Source organism: Mustela nivalis, assembly GCF_964662115.1.
Source record: "Mustela nivalis genome assembly, chromosome: 18".
Lineage (NCBI taxonomy): Eukaryota > Metazoa > Chordata > Mammalia > Carnivora > Mustelidae > Mustela > Mustela nivalis.
Window position 1 is genome coordinate 46934142 of NC_139037.1, and position 12603 is coordinate 46946744.

At 39.6% G+C, this 12603-nt stretch overlaps 1 protein-coding gene and 1 pseudogene across 6 annotated transcripts in view; one reads left to right on the top strand and one right to left on the bottom strand.

Annotated features, from left to right (window-relative positions):
• LOC309852573 (zinc finger protein 671-like) overlaps positions 1–12603 on the top strand; it is a 128005-nt gene that overhangs the window by 35293 nt on the left and 80109 nt on the right. The window lies entirely within an intron of this gene.
• Positions 4811–5400, bottom strand: LOC309852645 (thymosin beta-4 pseudogene; annotated as a pseudogene). Its single transcript has one exon. The product of its transcript is annotated as a thymosin beta-4 pseudogene (transcript).

Genomic DNA, 12603 nt, shown 5'->3' on the forward strand with positions numbered 1-12603 from the left:
AAGGAAGCAGGCTCCCTGCTGAGCAGAGAGCCCGATGCGGGACTCGATCCCAGGACCCTGAGATCACGACCCGAGCCGAAGGCAGCGGCCCAACCCACTGAGCCACCCAGGCGCCCGATCTTTTAGCTCTTTAGTTAGGTTTATTCCTGGGTATCTTACTGTTTTGGGTACAGTTGCAAATGGGATCAATTCCTTGATTTCTTTTTTCTGCTGCCTTTTTACTGGTGAAGTAACCAGTATATAGAAATGCAATAGATTTCTGCACATCACTTTTGTATCTTGCAGTTTTTCTGAATTCATGTATTGGTTTTAGCAGTTTTTTCGTGGAGTCTTTCAGATTTTCTACAGAGTATCACGTCGTCTGCAAATAGTGAGGTTTTGACTTCTTCCTTGCCAGTTGGGATGCCTTTTATTTGTGTATTTATTTACTTTTTGGTCTTCTGATTGCTAAAGCTAACAATTCCAATACTGTGTTTAATAGTAATGGTGAAAGTGGACATCCTTATCTTGTTCCTGACTATAGAGGTAGAGCTTTCTGTTTTCCCCATTGAGGATGATATTAGCTGTGTTTCTTTCATATATGGCCTTTTTGATGTTTATGTATGTTCCCTCCATCCCTACTTTGTTGAGCATTTTTATCAAGAAAGGATGCTGTATTGTGTCGAATGCTTTTTCTGCATCTATGGAGACGACCATATGCCTCTTATCATTTCTTTTCCTAATGTGGTGTATGGCATTGATTTGCAGTGTTTGAACCACTCATAGTGGCCCAGGAAGAAATCCGACTTGATTGTAGTGAATAATTCTTTAATGTAATGTTGGATTTGATTTGTTAGTTTTTTTTTTTTAAAAGATCTTTATTTGAGAGACAGAGAGAACACAAACATAAGTGAGGGTATCGGCAGAGGCAGAGGGAGAAGCAAGCTCCCCGCTGAGTAGGGAGCCTGACACAGGGCTTGATTCCAGGATCCCCAGGATCATGACCTGACCTGAAGACAGACTCTTAACTGACTGAGCCACCCAGGCGCCTCTGATTTGCTAGGATTTTATTGAGAGTGTTTGCATTCCTGTTCATCATGATATAGGCCTATAAGTCTTCTTTTTAGTGGGGTCTTTTTCCAATTTTGGTATGAAGGTAATGCTATCTTTGTAGAATGAGTTTTGGAGCTCTCCTTCCATTTCTATTTTTTGGAAAGGTTTGTGACCATGACCTGAGCTGAAGGCAGAGGATTTAACCCACTGAGCCACCCAGGTGCCCCTATCCCCTCACTTTCAATCTGCAGGTGTCTTTAGTCTAAAATGAGCCTCTTCTAGGCAGCATATAGATGGATCTTGTTTTATTATTTATTTATTTTTTAATTTATTTGACAGAGAGAGGGAGATCACCAGTAGGTAGAGAGGCAGGCAGAGAGAGGGGGGAAGCAGGCTCCCCTCTGAGCAAAGAGCCCCATGCAGGGCTCAATCCCAGGACCCCAAGATCATGACCTGAGCTGAAGGCAGAGGATTAACCCACTGAGCCACTCAGGCGCCCTGATGGATCTTGTTTTAAATCCATTCTTAAGTCTTTTAATTGGGGCATTTAGTCCATTTTAATTTACAGTGAATTGATCCCAGGTTCCTGGGATCGAGCCCCATATTGGGCTCTCTGCTCAGTGGGGAGCCTACTTCTCCCTCTCTCTGCCTGCCTTTCTACCTACTTGTGATCTGTCAAATAAATAAATAAAATCTTTAAAAAAATTTACAGTGATTATTGAATGATATGAATTTGGTGTCATGGTATTGTCTATAGAGTTGGTGTTTTTGGTGATGTTCTCTGGTCCTTTCTAGTCTTTTTTGCTTTTAGGGTTTTTTTTGTTTGTTTTTGGGGGGAGGTTTTTGTTTGTTTATTTTCCTCCACTCAAAGAATCCCCTTTAAAATTTCTTGTAGGGCTGGTTTAGTGGTTATGAACTCCTTTAGTTTTTGTTTTGTTTGTCTATTCTGAATGACAGCCTTGCCGGATAAAGAATTCTTGGCTGAGGGACGCCTGGGTGGCTCAGTTGGTTAAGCAGCTGCCTTCGGCTCAGGTCATGATCCCAGCGTCCTGGGATCGAGTCCCGCATCAGGCTCCTTGCTCCTTGGGGAGCCTGCTTCTCCCTCTGACTCTGCCTTCCACTCTGTCTGCCTGTGCTTGCTCTCGCTCGCTCTCTCTCTGACAAATAAAAATTAAAAAAAAAAAAAAAAAAAAGAATTCTTGGCTGAATATTTTTCCCTTTCAGCACATTGAATAGTTCCATGGTTTTCTGGCTTGCCAAATTTCAGTAGACACGTCTGTTGCAAACCTGATCTATCTTCTTGAAGGTTAATGACTTTTCTTTTCCCTTGCTGCTTTCAGGATTCTTTCCTTGCCTGTGTATTTTTTGAACTTGACATATAATATGCCTTGATGATGGTCAGCTTTTATTGAATTTATTTATTTTTTATAAAAATAGGTTGGAGGAGGGGAGAGGGAGAGAGACAATCTTAAGCAGCCTCCATGCCCAGCACTGAGCTCAGTGCAGGTCTAAATCTCACAACCCTGAGATCATGACTTGAGCTGAAATCAAAAGTTGGATGCTTAGTCAGCTGAGCCACCAAGGTGTCCTGGCTTTTAATTTAATGGGAGTTCTCTGTGCTTGTTGGATTTTGATGTCTGTGTCTTTCCTCAGATTAGGGAAGTTTCTAGCTATAGTCTGTTTGAATAAACTTTCTACCCCCTTTTCTTTTTCTTCATCTTCTGGGACTCCAATGTTATAAGTGTCATCATCTTTTAATAATTTGCTCTTGAGTTCCCTAAGTCTAAGTATGTGGTCCATTACCTTTCTTTCCCTCTTCTTTTCAGCTTCATGCTTTTCCATAATTATATCTTCTGTATCACTGATTGACTCCTCTCATTTTTCAGTCCTCATTTTTATGGCCTCCACTTGGGGTTGCATCTTGGTTGTAGCATTTTTAATTTTGGGCTGACTAGATTTTAGTTTTTTTTTATCTCTGCAATAAGGAATTCTCTAATGTCTTATATGCTATTTTCAAGCCCAGCTGGTATCCTTATAATTATTTTACATTCTAGTTCAGACATCTTAATTGTATCTGTATTGATTAAATCACTGTCCATGAGTACTACCTCCATCTTCTGTTCTTTTGTGGTGAATTTCTCCATCTTGTCATTTTGTGCAGAAAAGAAAAGAAGAAAGAAAAAGGAAAAACAAAACAATAACAACACCAAACTAGATTCTGTGTTTGTTTTGGTCTGGTTGTTAAAAGTATCTAGATTACCAAATAAGAAAGAAAAAATAGGGGCACCTGGGTGGCTCAGTGGTTTGGGCTGCTGCCTTCGGCTCGGGTCATGATCTCAGGGTCCTGGGATTGAGCCCCGCATCGGGCTCCCTGCTCCGCAGGAAGCCTGCTTCCCTCTCTCTCTCTCTCTCTCTCTCTGCCTGCCTCTCTGCCTACTTGTGATCTCTGTCTGTCAAATAAATAAATAAAATCTTAAAAAAAAAAAAAAGAAAGAAAGAAAAAATAATACAATGAAAGTTAAATAAATAAATAAATAAATAAATGTAAAAAATATCTGTATAAAAATAGAAATGCAAAAAAGTTAATAAGGTAAAGAATTGAAAAAATTAAATAAAGAAAAGAATAAAAGTATAAAGGAGGCTAGATACTATTTTTCCCTAGAGCTGAAGCTTTTTGCAGCCCTCTATGATCTTAGCACTCTGCTAACATCAGCCTTAAATTGTTCTTTTGTTTTGTTTGAGCTATAAATTTGCTTATATGATACCTTTGCCTTAATGTAGGGCTTTATTGCTCTAAATTTCCCTATTAGAACTGCTTCTGCTGTATTCTATAAGCTTTATTATTTTGTGTTTTTGCCTTCTTTGTTTCAAGATTTTTTTTAATTGGGCCCATTTGTTTTTCATGATTGCATTGTTTAATATCCACATATTTTTGAATTTTGAGCTTTCCTCCTATTATTTATTCCTAATTTATACTACTGTGGTCAGTAAAGATAACTGATGTTATTCCTCTTAAATTTGTTATGACTGGTTTCATGATTTATAACATACGATCTTTCCTAAGAAATGTTCTGTATTTGAGGAGAATGTGTGTTATTCTGCAGTTGAATTGAATATTCTCTATATACCTACTAGTCCATTTGATCTAAAGTATAGTTAAAATACAAAGTATTCTTGCTTTTCTGTCTGGATAATCTACCCATTGTTTATAGGGGAATATTGAAGGTCCTCTTATTTTTTTTTTTTTAAGATTTTATTTATTTATTTGGTTTTTTTTTTTTAAAGATTTTATTTATTTATTTGACAGAGAGAAATCACAAGTAGATGGAGAGGCAGGCAGAGAGAGAGAGAGGGAAGCAGGCTCTCTGCTGAGCAGAGAGCCCGATGCGGGACTCGATCCCAGGACCCTGAGATCATGACCTGAGCCGAAGGCAGCGGCTTAACCCACTGAGCCACCCAGGCGCCCCCTCTTTTTTTTTTTATTTAAATTTTGTTAGTTAACATACAGTGTAGTAATGGTTTCTGGAGTAGAATTTCGTGATTCATCACTTGCATACAATACCCAGTGCTCATCACAACAAGTGTCCTCTTTTTTTTTTTTTTTTTTTTTTGCGCAAGTGAGTACACACAAGCAGGGAGAGAGGCAGGCAGAGGTAGCAAGAGAAGCAGATTCCCTGCCAAGCAAGGAGCCCGATGCGGGGCTCGATCCCATGAGCCCCGGATCATGACCTGAGCCGAAGGCAACGGCTTAACCCACTGAACCACCCAGGTGTCGATGTAAACTTTTTATTTGCATATTAAAAAATTGTGCACTCCAATACTTAAAATCATTCAAAGAAAAAAATGGCACTCTGACTAAACTGCAGTTTACCGCCCGCAAGACACCTTGGACCAGCTTTTTCTACTAGTTGTGCCCACCCGGCTTCTTCCTTTGCCGGCATACAAGTTATTTTCCTTCCCCTGCCGATGTATAGGAGGTTTGGCTTCCCAGTCAGTAGTTCAGATTCTTTGATAAGAACAAGGGGACCACAGTCATTTAAACTTGATCCAGCCTCTTTGCATCTTAAAAGTTATACAGCTAAAAAGAAGTAAAGAAGGCAATGCTTGTGGAATGTACAGTGCATATCAGCGGCGCCTGCCTCACTATGATTTGCCCGCTTGCTTCTCCTGTTTATTTGTTTCTTTTGAAGGCAGTGGATTTTTCTCTTGTGTTTCTGTCTTCTTCAATTTCAATTTATCGAATTTCTCAATCTCAGCCGTATCGGGTTTGTCAGACATGGTTGCAGAGGAAGCGGAGGGAGGTGCACGAGCGAGAGAAGACCGGTCTGCTCAGGAGCCACCGCTGAATCACAAGTGTCCTCTTTAATAGCCATCACCCATCTAGCCTGTTGCCCACCCACCTCCCGCCATCAACCTTCAGTTTGTTCTGTATCGTTAAGAGGCACTTATGGCTTGTTTCCCTTTCTCCTTTTTTCTCTCCCCCCACTCCTATATGTTCATCTCTTTTCTTTCCTAAATTCCACATATAAGTACGTGAGATCATATGGTATTTGTCTATCTTTGTTTGACTTACTTCACTTAGCATAATATACTCTAGTTCCATCCACATAGTTGCAGATGGGAAGATTTCATTCTTTGTGACGGCTAATATTCCATTGTATATATGTGTGTATACACACACACACACACCACATCTTCTTTATCCATTCATTAGTCAGTGGACATTTGGGCTCTCTTACTTGGTTATTGCTGATGCTGCTTTAAACATCGGGGTGCATATACCACTTCTTACCTGTATTTTTATATCCTTTGGGTAAATAGCTAGTAGTACAATTGCTGGCCTGTAGGGTAGCTCTATTTTTAGCTTTTTGAGGAACCTCCATAGTGTTCTTCAGAGTGGCTGCAAGGTTTTGCATTCCCACCAACAGTCCATGAGTGTTCCCCTTTTTCCACATCCTCGCCAACAGCTGTTGTTTCCTGTATTTTTTTAAAATATTTTGGAAAGATTTTATTTATTTATTTGAGAGAGAGCACAGAGAGAGAGTGAGGGGGAGAAGCAGACTCCTATCTGAGCAGAAAGCACGACATGGAGCTCAATCCCAGAACCCCAAGGTCATGACCTGAGCTGAACACAGATACTGATTGAACCACCCAGGCGCCCCTAGACACTTAAAAATAAAAGGATTTTATTTATTTGAGAGAGAGACAAAGATAGCGAGAGAGCAGGAGCGGGGAGGAGAGGGAGCCCACTGAGCAGGGAGCCTGATGTGGGGCTACATGCTAGGACCCTAAAATCATGATCTGAGCTGAAGGCATATGCTCAACTGACTGAGCCACCCAGGCGCCCCTCCTGTGTTGTTAATTTTAACCATTCTCTCAGGTGTGAAGTGGTATCATAATGGTTTTGATTTGTATTTCCCTGTTGATGTTTGATGTTAAGCTTATTTTCATGTGTCTCTTAGCCATCTGGATGTCTTCTTTTTTTTTTTTTTTAAGTTTTTTTTTTTTTTTAAGATTTTATTTATCCATTTGTCAGAGAGAATGAGCACAAGCAGGGGGAACAGGAGGCAATGGGAGAAGCAGGCTCCCCACTGAGCAAGGAACCCAGTGCGGGAACTCGATCCCAGGACCCTGGGATCATGACCTGAGCCGAAGGCAGAGGCTTTAACCCACTGAGCCACCCAGGCGCCCCCTTCTGCCTGGTTCTTAACTGGGTTATTTTTTTGAGATGTTGAGTTTGGTAAGTTCTTTATAGGTTTTAGATACTAAGCCTTTACCAGATATGTTGTTTGCAAATATCTTCTTCCATTCTGTAGGCTGCCTTTTAGTTTTGTTGATTGTTTCCTTCACTATGCAAAAGCTTTTTCCTTGGTTAAGTCCCAGTAGTTCATTTTTGCTTTTCTTTGGCTTGCATCCAGCAGCGTGTTTAATAAGAAGTTGCTATAGCCAGAGTCAAAGAGGTTTCTGCCCGTGTTCTCCTCCAGGATTCTGATGGTTTCCTATCTCATATTTAGGTCTTTCATCCATTTTTAATTTGTTTTTTTTTGTGTGTATGGTGTAAGAAAATGGTCCAGTGTCATTCTCCTGCATGTGGCTGTCCAGTTTTCCCAACAGGATTTGTTGAAGGGACTGACTTTTTTCTATTGGATATTCTTTCTTTCTTTTGGGAGATTAGTTGACCATAGAGTTGTTGGTCCATTTCTGGGCTCTATATTGATCTATGTGTCTGTTTTGTGCTAGTGCCATGTTGTCTTGATGACTATAGCTTGAAATCTGGAATTGTGATGCCTCCAGTTTTGTTTCTTTTCAGAATTGCTTTGGCTATTTAGTGAATTTTGTGTTTCCATATAAATTTTAGGATTATTTGTTCTAGTTTTGTGAAACATGCTATTTTGATAGGGATTGCACAGAATTTGTAGATTGCTTTGAGTAGTAGAGACATTTTAATGATATTTGTTCTTCCAATCAATGAGCTTGGACTGTTTGACATTTCTTTGTGTCCTCTTCAGTTTCTTTCATGAGTGTCCTATAGTTTATAGTTTTCAGAGTAAGATCTTTTAGCTTTTTTTTTTTTTTTTTTAAAGATTTTATTTATTTATTTGACAGAGAGAAATCACAAGTAGATGGAGAGGCAGGCAGAGAGAGAGAGAAGGAAGCAGGCTCCCTGCTGAGCAGAGAGCCCGATGCGGGACTCGATCCCAGGACCCTGAGATCACGACCCGAGCCGAAGGCAGCGGCCCAACCCACTGAGCCACCCAGGCGCCCGATCTTTTAGCTCTTTAGTTAGGTTTATTCCTGGGTATCTTACTGTTTTGGGTACAGTTGCAAATGGGATCAATTCCTTGATTTCTTTTTTCTGCTGCCTTTTTACTGGTGAAGTAACCAGTATATAGAAATGCAATAGATTTCTGCACATCACTTTTGTATCTTGCAGTTTTTCTGAATTCATGTATTGGTTTTAGCAGTTTTTTCGTGGAGTCTTTCAGATTTTCTACAGAGTATCACGTCGTCTGCAAATAGTGAGGTTTTGACTTCTTCCTTGCCAGTTGGGATGCCTTTTATTTGTGTATTTATTTACTTTTTGGTCTTCTGATTGCTAAAGCTAACAATTCCAATACTGTGTTTAATAGTAATGGTGAAAGTGGACATCCTTATCTTGTTCCTGACTATAGAGGTAGAGCTTTCTGTTTTCCCCATTGAGGATGATATTAGCTGTGTTTCTTTCATATATGGCCTTTTTGATGTTTATGTATGTTCCCTCCATCCCTACTTTGTTGAGCATTTTTATCAAGAAAGGATGCTGTATTGTGTCGAATGCTTTTTCTGCATCTATGGAGACGACCATATGCCTCTTATCATTTCTTTTCCTAATGTGGTGTATGGCATTGATTTGCAGTGTTTGAACCACTCATAGTGGCCCAGGAAGAAATCCGACTTGATTGTAGTGAATAATTCTTTAATGTAATGTTGGATTTGATTTGTTAGTTTTTTTTTTTTAAAAGATCTTTATTTGAGAGACAGAGAGAACACAAACATAAGTGAGGGTATCGGCAGAGGCAGAGGGAGAAGCAAGCTCCCCGCTGAGTAGGGAGCCTGACACAGGGCTTGATTCCAGGATCCCCAGGATCATGACCTGACCTGAAGACAGACTCTTAACTGACTGAGCCACCCAGGCGCCTCTGATTTGCTAGGATTTTATTGAGAGTGTTTGCATTCCTGTTCATCATGATATAGGCCTATAAGTCTTCTTTTTAGTGGGGTCTTTTTCCAATTTTGGTATGAAGGTAATGCTATCTTTGTAGAATGAGTTTTGGAGCTCTCCTTCCATTTCTATTTTTTGGAAAGGTTTGTGACCATGACCTGAGCTGAAGGCAGAGGATTTAACCCACTGAGCCACCCAGGTGCCCCTATCCCCTCACTTTCAATCTGCAGGTGTCTTTAGTCTAAAATGAGCCTCTTCTAGGCAGCATATAGATGGATCTTGTTTTATTATTTATTTATTTTTTAATTTATTTGACAGAGAGAGGGAGATCACCAGTAGGTAGAGAGGCAGGCAGAGAGAGGGGGGAAGCAGGCTCCCCTCTGAGCAAAGAGCCCCATGCAGGGCTCAATCCCAGGACCCCAAGATCATGACCTGAGCTGAAGGCAGAGGATTAACCCACTGAGCCACTCAGGCGCCCTGATGGATCTTGTTTTAAATCCATTCTTAAGTCTTTTAATTGGGGCATTTAGTCCATTTTAATTTACAGTGAATTGATCCCAGGTTCCTGGGATCGAGCCCCATATTGGGCTCTCTGCTCAGTGGGGAGCCTACTTCTCCCTCTCTCTGCCTGCCTTTCTACCTACTTGTGATCTGTCAAATAAATAAATAAAATCTTTAAAAAAATTTACAGTGATTATTGAATGATATGAATTTGGTGTCATGGTATTGTCTATAGAGTTGGTGTTTTTGGTGATGTTCTCTGGTCCTTTCTAGTCTTTTTTGCTTTTAGGGTTTTTTTTGTTTGTTTTTGGGGGGAGGTTTTTGTTTGTTTATTTTCCTCCACTCAAAGAATCCCCTTTAAAATTTCTTGTAGGGCTGGTTTAGTGGTTATGAACTCCTTTAGTTTTTGTTTTGTTTGTCTATTCTGAATGACAGCCTTGCCGGATAAAGAATTCTTGGCTGAGGGACGCCTGGGTGGCTCAGTTGGTTAAGCAGCTGCCTTCGGCTCAGGTCATGATCCCAGCGTCCTGGGATCGAGTCCCGCATCAGGCTCCTTGCTCCTTGGGGAGCCTGCTTCTCCCTCTGACTCTGCCTTCCACTCTGTCTGCCTGTGCTTGCTCTCGCTCGCTCTCTCTCTGACAAATAAAAATTAAAAAAAAAAAAAAAAAAAAGAATTCTTGGCTGAATATTTTTCCCTTTCAGCACATTGAATAGTTCCATGGTTTTCTGGCTTGCCAAATTTCAGTAGACACGTCTGTTGCAAACCTGATCTATCTTCTTGAAGGTTAATGACTTTTCTTTTCCCTTGCTGCTTTCAGGATTCTTTCCTTGCCTGTGTATTTTTTGAACTTGACATATAATATGCCTTGATGATGGTCAGCTTTTATTGAATTTATTTATTTTTTATAAAAATAGGTTGGAGGAGGGGAGAGGGAGAGAGACAATCTTAAGCAGCCTCCATGCCCAGCACTGAGCTCAGTGCAGGTCTAAATCTCACAACCCTGAGATCATGACTTGAGCTGAAATCAAAAGTTGGATGCTTAGTCAGCTGAGCCACCAAGGTGTCCTGGCTTTTAATTTAATGGGAGTTCTCTGTGCTTGTTGGATTTTGATGTCTGTGTCTTTCCTCAGATTAGGGAAGTTTCTAGCTATAGTCTGTTTGAATAAACTTTCTACCCCCTTTTCTTTTTCTTCATCTTCTGGGACTCCAATGTTATAAGTGTCATCATCTTTTAATAATTTGCTCTTGAGTTCCCTAAGTCTAAGTATGTGGTCCATTACCTTTCTTTCCCTCTTCTTTTCAGCTTCATGCTTTTCCATAATTATATCTTCTGTATCACTGATTGACTCCTCTCATTTTTCAGTCCTCATTTTTATGGCCTCCACTTGGGGTTGCATCTTGGTTGTAGCATTTTTAATTTTGGGCTGACTAGATTTTAGTTTTTTTTTATCTCTGCAATAAGGAATTCTCTAATGTCTTATATGCTATTTTCAAGCCCAGCTGGTATCCTTATAATTATTTTACATTCTAGTTCAGACATCTTAATTGTATCTGTATTGATTAAATCACTGTCCATGAGTACTACCTCCATCTTCTGTTCTTTTGTGGTGAATTTCTCCATCTTGTCATTTTGTGCAGAAAAGAAAAGAAGAAAGAAAAAGGAAAAACAAAACAATAACAACACCAAACTAGATTCTGTGTTTGTTTTGGTCTGGTTGTTAAAAGTATCTAGATTACCAAATAAGAAAGAAAAAATAGGGGCACCTGGGTGGCTCAGTGGTTTGGGCTGCTGCCTTCGGCTCGGGTCATGATCTCAGGGTCCTGGGATTGAGCCCCGCATCGGGCTCCCTGCTCCGCAGGAAGCCTGCTTCCCTCTCTCTCTCTCTCTCTCTCTCTGCCTGCCTCTCTGCCTACTTGTGATCTCTGTCTGTCAAATAAATAAATAAAATCTTAAAAAAAAAAAAAAGAAAGAAAGAAAAAATAATACAATGAAAGTTAAATAAATAAATAAATAAATAAATGTAAAAAATATCTGTATAAAAATAGAAATGCAAAAAAGTTAATAAGGTAAAGAATTGAAAAAATTAAATAAAGAAAAGAATAAAAGTATAAAGGAGGCTAGATACTATTTTTCCCTAGAGCTGAAGCTTTTTGCAGCCCTCTATGATCTTAGCACTCTGCTAACATCAGCCTTAAATTGTTCTTTTGTTTTGTTTGAGCTATAAATTTGCTTATATGATACCTTTGCCTTAATGTAGGGCTTTATTGCTCTAAATTTCCCTATTAGAACTGCTTCTGCTGTATTCTATAAGCTTTATTATTTTGTGTTTTTGCCTTCTTTGTTTCAAGATTTTTTTTAATTGGGCCCATTTGTTTTTCATGATTGCATTGTTTAATATCCACATATTTTTGAATTTTGAGCTTTCCTCCTATTATTTATTCCTAATTTATACTACTGTGGTCAGTAAAGATAACTGATGTTATTCCTCTTAAATTTGTTATGACTGGTTTCATGATTTATAACATACGATCTTTCCTAAGAAATGTTCTGTATTTGAGGAGAATGTGTGTTATTCTGCAGTTGAATTGAATATTCTCTATATACCTACTAGTCCATTTGATCTAAAGTATAGTTAAAATACAAAGTATTCTTGCTTTTCTGTCTGGATAATCTACCCATTGTTTATAGGGGAATATTGAAGGTCCTCTTATTTTTTTTTTTTTAAGATTTTATTTATTTATTTGGTTTTTTTTTTTTAAAGATTTTATTTATTTATTTGACAGAGAGAAATCACAAGTAGATGGAGAGGCAGGCAGAGAGAGAGAGAGGGAAGCAGGCTCTCTGCTGAGCAGAGAGCCCGATGCGGGACTCGATCCCAGGACCCTGAGATCATGACCTGAGCCGAAGGCAGAGGCTTGACCCACTGAGCCACCCAGGCGCCCTATTTATTTATTTGACAGAGAGATCACAAGTAGGCAGAGAGGCAGGCAGAGAGAGAGGAGGAAGCAGGCTCCCTGTCAAGCAGCTAGCCCGATGTGGGGCTCGATCTTAGGACGGTCAGATCATGACCTGAGCTGAAGACAGAGGCTTAATCCGCTGAGCCACCCAGGTGCCTTGAAGGCCCTCTGTTACTATTACATTGTTACTGTCTATCTGCCTTCGGATTGATAATATTTTCTTCCTGTGTTTAGGTGCTCCATAGTTTGATGTTTGGTGCATATATACACTTGTAGTTGTTACATCCTCTCAATACATTAGCTCCTTTATCCTTATGTTATGACTTTGTCTCTAAGTCTATTTTATCTGATAAAAGTATTGCTATTTTTGCTTGCTTTTTGTATTCCATTTACAAGAAGTACATTTTTT